Source organism: Cervus elaphus, chromosome 32, assembly GCF_910594005.1.
Source record: "Cervus elaphus chromosome 32, mCerEla1.1, whole genome shotgun sequence".
Lineage (NCBI taxonomy): Eukaryota > Metazoa > Chordata > Mammalia > Artiodactyla > Cervidae > Cervus > Cervus elaphus.
Window position 1 is genome coordinate 40,083,863 of NC_057846.1, and position 8,009 is coordinate 40,091,871.

An 8,009-nucleotide genomic window follows, 5' to 3' on the forward strand; every position below is an offset into this window, starting at 1 on the left:
TAAAGGAGGAACTGGAAATGGGATTGCCAAACGGACCTCCTCGGGAGCAGAGGCCCTCCCCCCCCACCCCCACCCGCGCAGTTCCCCATTTCTCCTGGCTGGACCCTCTGCAGTCTCTCCTCGCTCTTTAACTCTAGGCTCTCGATCAGGCACTTCCTGGTCCGCAGTTTCCTTTAGATTTGCGATTCCCTTCATTTCCAATATCCTGGGGACCCAAGTACCTATTGAGCATCAGATTGCAGAGGTCACGGAAGGTTTTTAGATTTTAGAGTTAAGGAAAGGCCCAGAGAAGCAGAGAAGTGATTTGTTCAAGGCCCTACGACAGAGCCAGGACTAGAGCCCAGGGTGTCTGACTCCCATCCAGTGTGTCTGCTGCATCCCTTGCTTCTCCCAGATCCTCAGAACCTGGATCTTGGATTGCTGTTAGTTTCCCACCCGGTCTGTAGGCTCCCTTCCCCTTGAGCCACACTGCACATTGCCTGCTGGGAATTCTGCAACGTTACCTCCCGATCAACTGCATTAACCTCAGACTTAACAGAGATTCCAAGGCATTCCTATCTGGGCCCCACCCTGATTCCCCCTCTATCTCCTGAACAAACTGTAGCCCAGATTAACTTCCCACTTCAGCCATTTACTCACTAGGCTGGCCTGCAGCTGCCCAGCCCATCTCTCTCTCTGGCCAACCCACATCCTATCCACTGCAAGGCTTCACTCAGATTTCTCCAAGCTTTGGCTTCCAACAGTCCTCTACAGGGCAGGACCAGGTGGTGACTTGCTTCCTCCAGCAGAAAACCTGAACACATGGCAGGTATTCAGGAAGTGCCACAGAATTGAAGAGTTGGCAAGTTATGCCAGTCAACCATGTTGTGCCTGCTTTTTACCATGTAAGAAATTAGAAGACGGGGACTTCCCTGGTGGTCCAGGGGCTAAGGCTCTCGCTGCAAGTGCTGGTGGCCTGGGTTTGATCCTTGGTCAGGGAACTAAATCCTGCATGCCACAACTAAAGATCAAAGATCCTGAAAAAAAAAAAAAAGATCCTGCTTGCTGCAACTAAGACCCGGTGCAGCCAAATAAATAAATATTTTTAAAAAAGAAAGAAAGAGAGAAAGTAGAATACAGACATTTTGCCTCAGGTTTCCTCCTGAGAGGTGCTACAATGTGGGAAAATCCTATTTAGTACATTGTAAATGTTTAACGGTGATCGGAAGGGGAAAGGAAAGGAGGTACCAGCCATCTAAGAGGCAGGAAAACCTAGCATAACTCTGTTGTCTTCGTGCCATGTCCCCTGTTTGACAATCTGTTAACCTCATTCAACCTCGTGGCTCCATTCATTACTTTAAAGATTTATTGAGAACTTACTTGGTGCCCAACGTGTGCTGGGTGCTACAGGCTGAGAGCACAAAGTTCTTTGAATGAGTCCTGGTCCCTCGACACACCCTGATAAATGCCGTGAAGGGAGTCCTGTATCCGTAAAATGCTTAGGGTATTTTGAGAAGATCGTGATTTCTCTAAGCTAGTGCATTTTTTTTTAAATCATAGTTTTTTATAATGTGTGAATTTCTATTTTACAGGGAAGTAATTCAGTTATACACATTCTTTTTAAAATGTTCTTTCTGCTGTGGTTTATCATAGAATATTGAACATAGTTCCTCATGCTATACAGTAGGACCTTGTTGTTTATCCATCCTACATATAATAGCTAACATGTACATAGTCAGTGGATTTTTATGAAGGAAATGACATTGAGCTGGGCCCTAAAGGAGGTGGCAGATTTGACAGGCAGAGAAGGGAGTGTGGAGGAAGGGCTTTTCAGGAGAGAACAGACAGCCAAAGCAAAAGTGTGGGGACCAGGGTGCCCCACTGGGGCTGGACTGTGGGATACTTTAGGAGCACACTAGGGGAGATAAGACAGCCACGGTAGACCAGCCCAGATCGTGCAGACCGTGGGCACCAGGCTAAGGAGTGTGCACAGAGAGCCAGACCAGGTGAGCCGGCCTCCAGGGGACTTTGAGCAGTGGCGTGATCAGCCCCTAGGGCAGTTAGGAGCAGAAGCAGCCCAGCAGCCAATAGCAGAGCAGGTCACAGCCAGGTACCTGCCGTCAGTTTCACTCTGGCTATATTCCACCCCACCTCTGATCCATCCAAGGTGACGATTCTAAGTTGTGGGCGCATGCTCAGTCACACAGACGTGTCTGTGCAACCCCATGGACTGCAAGGCTCCTCTGTCCATGGGATTTCCCAGGAAAGAATAATGGAGTGGGTTGCCATTTCCTCCTCCAGGAGATCTTCCCAACTCAGGGATCGAACCCCTGTCTCCTGCATTGGCAGATGGGTTCTTTGCCACTGAGCTCCCTGGGAAGCTGGTTGTACTGATTAAATAACTCATATCACACTCCCCTCTGGTTGCCCTGCCTATCCCCTGCTCCCCTGCATCGCAGCTGGACAAAGATTTGACATCAAAACTGACCCTGGGAGTCAAGTTTTTCTTTTTTCTGGGCGGGGGGAGTCAAGTTTTTCACCTCTGGCCTCCCCTTCTCCCCCACCCTCACATGGTTAGTGCCGCCCCCACAGGAGACAGAATCAGGAATGAAACCCAGCAGGACAGCCCCACAGGCTGAGTAGGACTCTGAAGCATCGCTTCCCTTCAGGGAAAGGACTCAAGGACAGAGAGAGGGGGGTGGAGGAGGGGAGGAGAAACCTGGTGACCTCATGTATTTGGGTTTCTGTCAGACACAAATAGTCTCTGTGGTTAAACAGAAGTGGGAGGCTGGGGGAGAAGAGGGCAGCTTCGCCCCCTGCCAAAACCCCCTCCAGATCCTTCTCTCTAGACACTGGACACGGGCATGGGTTAATTCAGAGGAGGGGGCCTCACGGGAGGCCGGAGTTGGAAACCCGTCAGAGGAGAGATGTCAAGAGGTCCAGCCCAGGGTGTGCTTGGGAGCTGGCTTCCTGCCCTCCCCACGCCTCGGGTGGCTTACTCCCCTCCTCCAGACAGAGCACATTTTCGGTCAAGGCTGCCCGGAGTCCAAGAGGCTGTCTTCCTCCAGCTTTATAGACCCAGAGTCCAGGTGTGGAGGCAAGGGCCCCAGCGACAAGAACAAGGCCGGCACCAGGCCTGTGCCCCCCCCAGTCCCCGGGGCCCGCTGACCCCTGGCTGGCTCTCTGGATTCCCCGAGTGTTTGTAAACACCTCCCAGCCCACCCCGGGTGTGGAGGAGGGTTGACTGCTCTTCCCTCTCACCCCACCCTGCCCGGGTGCCCTGACAGGGGAGAGGAAGGCGGTTCAGCCAGACAAGGTGCCTGGCAGGTTGGACTGGCTGGGTCAGCCGCCTGTGTTCCCAGAGCAGCAGAGCAGAGAGACCCGGGGCCTCTCCCTGGGCAGCGCCAGGCTTTGCAATGGGTCTCTAGCACGGATCTGCTCTTCGGCTCGGCTGGAAAGCTCTCCCGTTTTGTAAGACCTCGTGCAGGTCTGGGCCAGGCGGGAGGCAGGGCCTGGGAACCACAGTCATCACTGCCTTGTTAATTTCGGCCTACCCCCTCGCCCCTCACCCCTGGCCCCTTGGCATCCCCCAGCAGCAGGAGCACGACCTCAGAAGTCGTCCTGGGGACCCTGAATGCGCCAAGATGCTTGGCCCCAACCGAGGATGAGACGGGCTGGCCGGGCTGTGCTTCCTTCTCCTTCGTCTCAGTCTCTGGGGTGTGGTGACAGCCGTCCACACACATGACTCATGCACTGGGCGCTGCCCAGACAGCCCTCTGACTTCTCCTGCCCACTCGGTGGACAGTTTCCTACAGAGGAGCAAGCAACTCGGCTTCCTTCATGGAGTCAGTGAGCCCCACATTCAGGCTCTTTTTCCTGGGCCCAGGGGGCTGGGAGGAGGTTGAAACCATGGCCAAAGTATCATTTCCCTCCAATCTCCACAACAGTATTCCTTTGTTTAACAAAGCTTGCCTCACAGATAAAGCAAACCTATAGCATTTCCAACTTGTCAGGTCCCTTCAGAAAAGGCCCCCAGACCCCGCCGCGGAAAGGCTACAAGGCCTGGGCAGCCCTCCCCCTCCCACTTTCTGCACAAAGCTTTTCCTGCTGCCTTTTCTGGCCACACGAAGGCGTGGGGGATCTTGGTTCCCAACCAGGGATTGAACCCGTGCCCCCTGCAGTGGAAGTGTGGAGTCTTGACTACTGGATCGCCAGGGAATTCTCTCTAGCTTATTTCCAGGGTTACCCTCTGAGTACAGCACCAGGTTCCAATGAGTTTCTCTCCTTCAAAGCCCCCTGCTTCCTGGCCTCCATCATACCTCTTACGAAGCTCTGCACCTCTTTGGGAAATCCTGTTCCTTCCCCATCCTAAGACGCATAATACCACTCCTAAGTCTGAATCATTCAGTCTGGAGTAGCATTCACACCCCAACTATCCACACTCCAGGTTTGGGGGCTGCCTTTAGCCAGGAAGTGTAGTGACGCTAAACTCTTAGAGAATAGCTGGGGAAACAAATTACAAAAGAGCCTGTTTCATGGCACGATCAGGTCCTCCAATTTAAGTTTTCTTCAAAACCTTTTGGACCAAAATACATACACATATCCCTTAAACAGACATTCCTGAGAGAGGGTACCACCTAAACCCATAATGAGAATGAAAATATTGTCATAATCATTCATAATTTTAATAGACATATGTATTGAAATCTAATATATTCAGGAAGGGCTTCTTTGATTAACTCAGTTGGTAAAGAATTTGCCTGCAATGCAGGAGACCCTGGTTCGATTCCTGGTTTGGGAACATCCCCTGGAGAAAGGAAAGGCTACCCACTCCAGTATTCTGGCCTGGAGAATTCCATGTCCAGTCCATGGGGTCGCAAAGAGTCGGACACAACTGAGCGACTTTCAACAACAATATTCTGGAAATGAAAGAAAGGTGTTTATATAACATAGGAACAGATTTTTTTTGTTTGTTTGCTTGTTTTCTATTTTTTTTTAACTTTTTATTTTGTATTGGGGTACAGCCAATTAACGAACAATGTTGTGATAGTTTAGGTGAACAGTGAAATGACTCAGCCATACATACACATGAATCCATTCTTCCCCTCCCATCCAGGCAGGAACAGATTTATTTTATTATTTTAGCCACACCTCGTGGCATGTGGGATCTTAATTCCTCTCCCAGGGATTGAACCTGAGCCCCCTGCACTGGAAGCGAAGTCTTAACCACTGGACCACCAGGTAAGTCCCAGGAACAGAGTTTTTAAAATAAACTTTATCATAACATTACAACAGAGCTATAGTCAAGGAACAAAGAGGGAAGTGTGCTGTGAAGAGGGAAATGTACTGTAAATGTTATATGGAGAAACATACCAAAAAAGCGTCCAGCCTGGTGAATTTTCACCACCCAGATGAAGACACAGAACAGGGCCAGCCCCTGCGGAATGTCCTCTTGGCTCACCCCCAGTCACTGGGTGTCCTCCTCTCCAAATGTAAGCATTACCCAGACTTCTGTCCCACAGATCAGTCTTGTTATTTTTTGAACATGACGTAAATGAGTCATACATTAGGTATTTATTTGGGGCCTGGCTTCCTTCAGTCAGTATTACGTTTAGGAAATTCACCAACGGTGTTCATATAGCTGTCACGTGCTCACCTTTATTGTTCTGTAGTATTCCACGGTGTGATGATCCCACCGTTTTTCATTCTACAGTTGCACTTCTGGCTTCCAGAACTGACAGCCAGAGAATAAATTACTAGTGCTTTAAGCCACCAAGTGTGCAGTCACTGGAAACAAATACAGGCTCTCTTGCTGTTGTTGGTTAGTCGCTAAGTCATGTCCAACACTGCAACCCCATGGGCTATAGCCCACCAGGCTCTTCTGTCCCTGGGATTCTCCAGGCAAGAGTACTGGAGCAGGCTATCATTTCCTTCTCCAGGGGATCTTCCCGACCCAGGGATCAAACCTGCATCTCCTTCATTGGCAGGTGGATTCTTTACCACTGAGTCACCTCCTCTAGTAGGAATAAATTCGCTGTGCATTCTCGTATGTCTTTTGGTATGTATGCATAAACATACACACACACCTAAGAATGGAATTGCTGGGTCACAGGGTGGATGTATGTTTAGCGCTAAGAGAGATTGCCAAATCATTTTCCAAAGTAGTGATACCAACTTATACTCCCAGCCACAATGTCTGAGAGACCTAGTTTCTCCACATCTTTGTCAACCTTCCTACTGTCAATCTTTCCTACTTTGTCATTCTGGTGGGTGTGAAGTGGTTTTGATTTGTACTTTCCTGATGACTCAGGGGGTTGTGAGCTTGTTTATTGACTATTTGGATATGGTCTTTTGTAATATGCCTGTTCATTTCTTTATATACATATATATATAAATTTTTAAAATTTTACTTATTTTTGGCTGCACTGGGTCTTAGTTGCTGCTTGGGCTTTTCTCTAGTTGCACCAAGAGGGGGCTACTCTCTCGTTGTGGTGTGCTGGCTTCTCATTGCAGTGGCTTCTCTGGTTGCAGAGCAGGGTCTCTAGAATTCGGGCTCAGTAGTTGTGGCTCCCAAACTCTAGAGCAGAGGCTCAATAGTTGGGGCACATTAGCTTAGTTACTCTGTGGCATGTGGGATCTTCCCAGATCTGGGATCGAACCCACGTCTCCTGCATTGGCAGGCAGATTCTTTACCACTGAGCCACCAAGGAAGCCCTGCCTGTTTATTTCTTTCGTCCATTTTTCTTTTCAGTTGTCTGTCTTATTGATTTGTAGAATATATGTAATATATGTGTGTATATTATACCTTTGTTAAAAAAAAATCTAATGCAAATATTTCCTCCCACTCAATGGTTTCCCTTTTCACTCTCTTAGTGGTGTTTTTGGGTGAAAAGAGATTCTTACATTAAATGAAATCTGAGTTATCAATCTTTTATAGTTGGTGCTTTTGTATCCTATTTAAGAAATCTTTGCTGCCTCGGAGTCAGAAATATCAGCTCCTTCATAGTCCTCTAGAAGCTTTATTGCTTTACTTTCGCTTTTAAGTTAGCAGTCCATCTGAGATTAACTTTATTGTAAACATAATCTGTCAAAATAAAAAATGACTCATACAGATGTAAAAATGAACAAATGTTAAAGGTTTACTTAATGAATTAAGAAGGAAAAGTGGCAAGGTATTTCAACCTGTTCCAAGGTGAATCAAGAATAGACACATGCACACATCAGGAATACTTTAATAAATGTGCAAAACTGAAGCAAAACCAGTTTTTTGAAGATTGAGGGTGTGTCCCTCCACCAGACAGAATTCGTCTTCATGAGTTTTGTATTTCTATCAGTAATCTACAAGTTGCAGAGTTTCCGTTTGCTTGAAGAGGGTTTTTACTTGGCCGAGCAACACAGCACGCAGGAACTTAGTTCCCCAGCCAAGGATCAAGCCAGTCCCCCTGCAGAGGAATTGTCTAGTCTTAACCACTGGACCACCAAAGAACTCCCTCAGAGTTCTAAAACAGCCACTGTAAGATCAAAGTCAGTTAACCCAGAGGAGATGTTACAGAAAATGCAGTTTTCCCTGAAGCACAGAGTTTTCCCCACCAGATCATATCAGATAGAGGTCAATCTTCCATTGGTCTATTAGTCTATTGGGGGGGGGGGGAGGTATTTTTATATATTTATTTATTTTATTGAATGAAAGATTATTTAAATTCTCACACACATGATTTCATATAATCCCATGATAACCCTTTTCTTAATCCTCTACCTTTATATTGCCCCCCTGTGCTTCCCTCTCCCGACTAGGAACTACTTGTTTACTCTCTATGAGTCAGCTTCTTTTTTTGTTTTATTGACCAATTTGTTGAAATTTTTAGATTCCATATATAAATGATATCTTATGGTGTTTGTCTCTCTCTGTCTGACCTATTTCACTTAGCATAATGCCATTTGCAGTGACATGGATGGACTTGGAGGGCATTATTAGTCTACTCTTGAACCAATGCCACACTGTCTTAATTATCACAGCTTTTTTTAATACA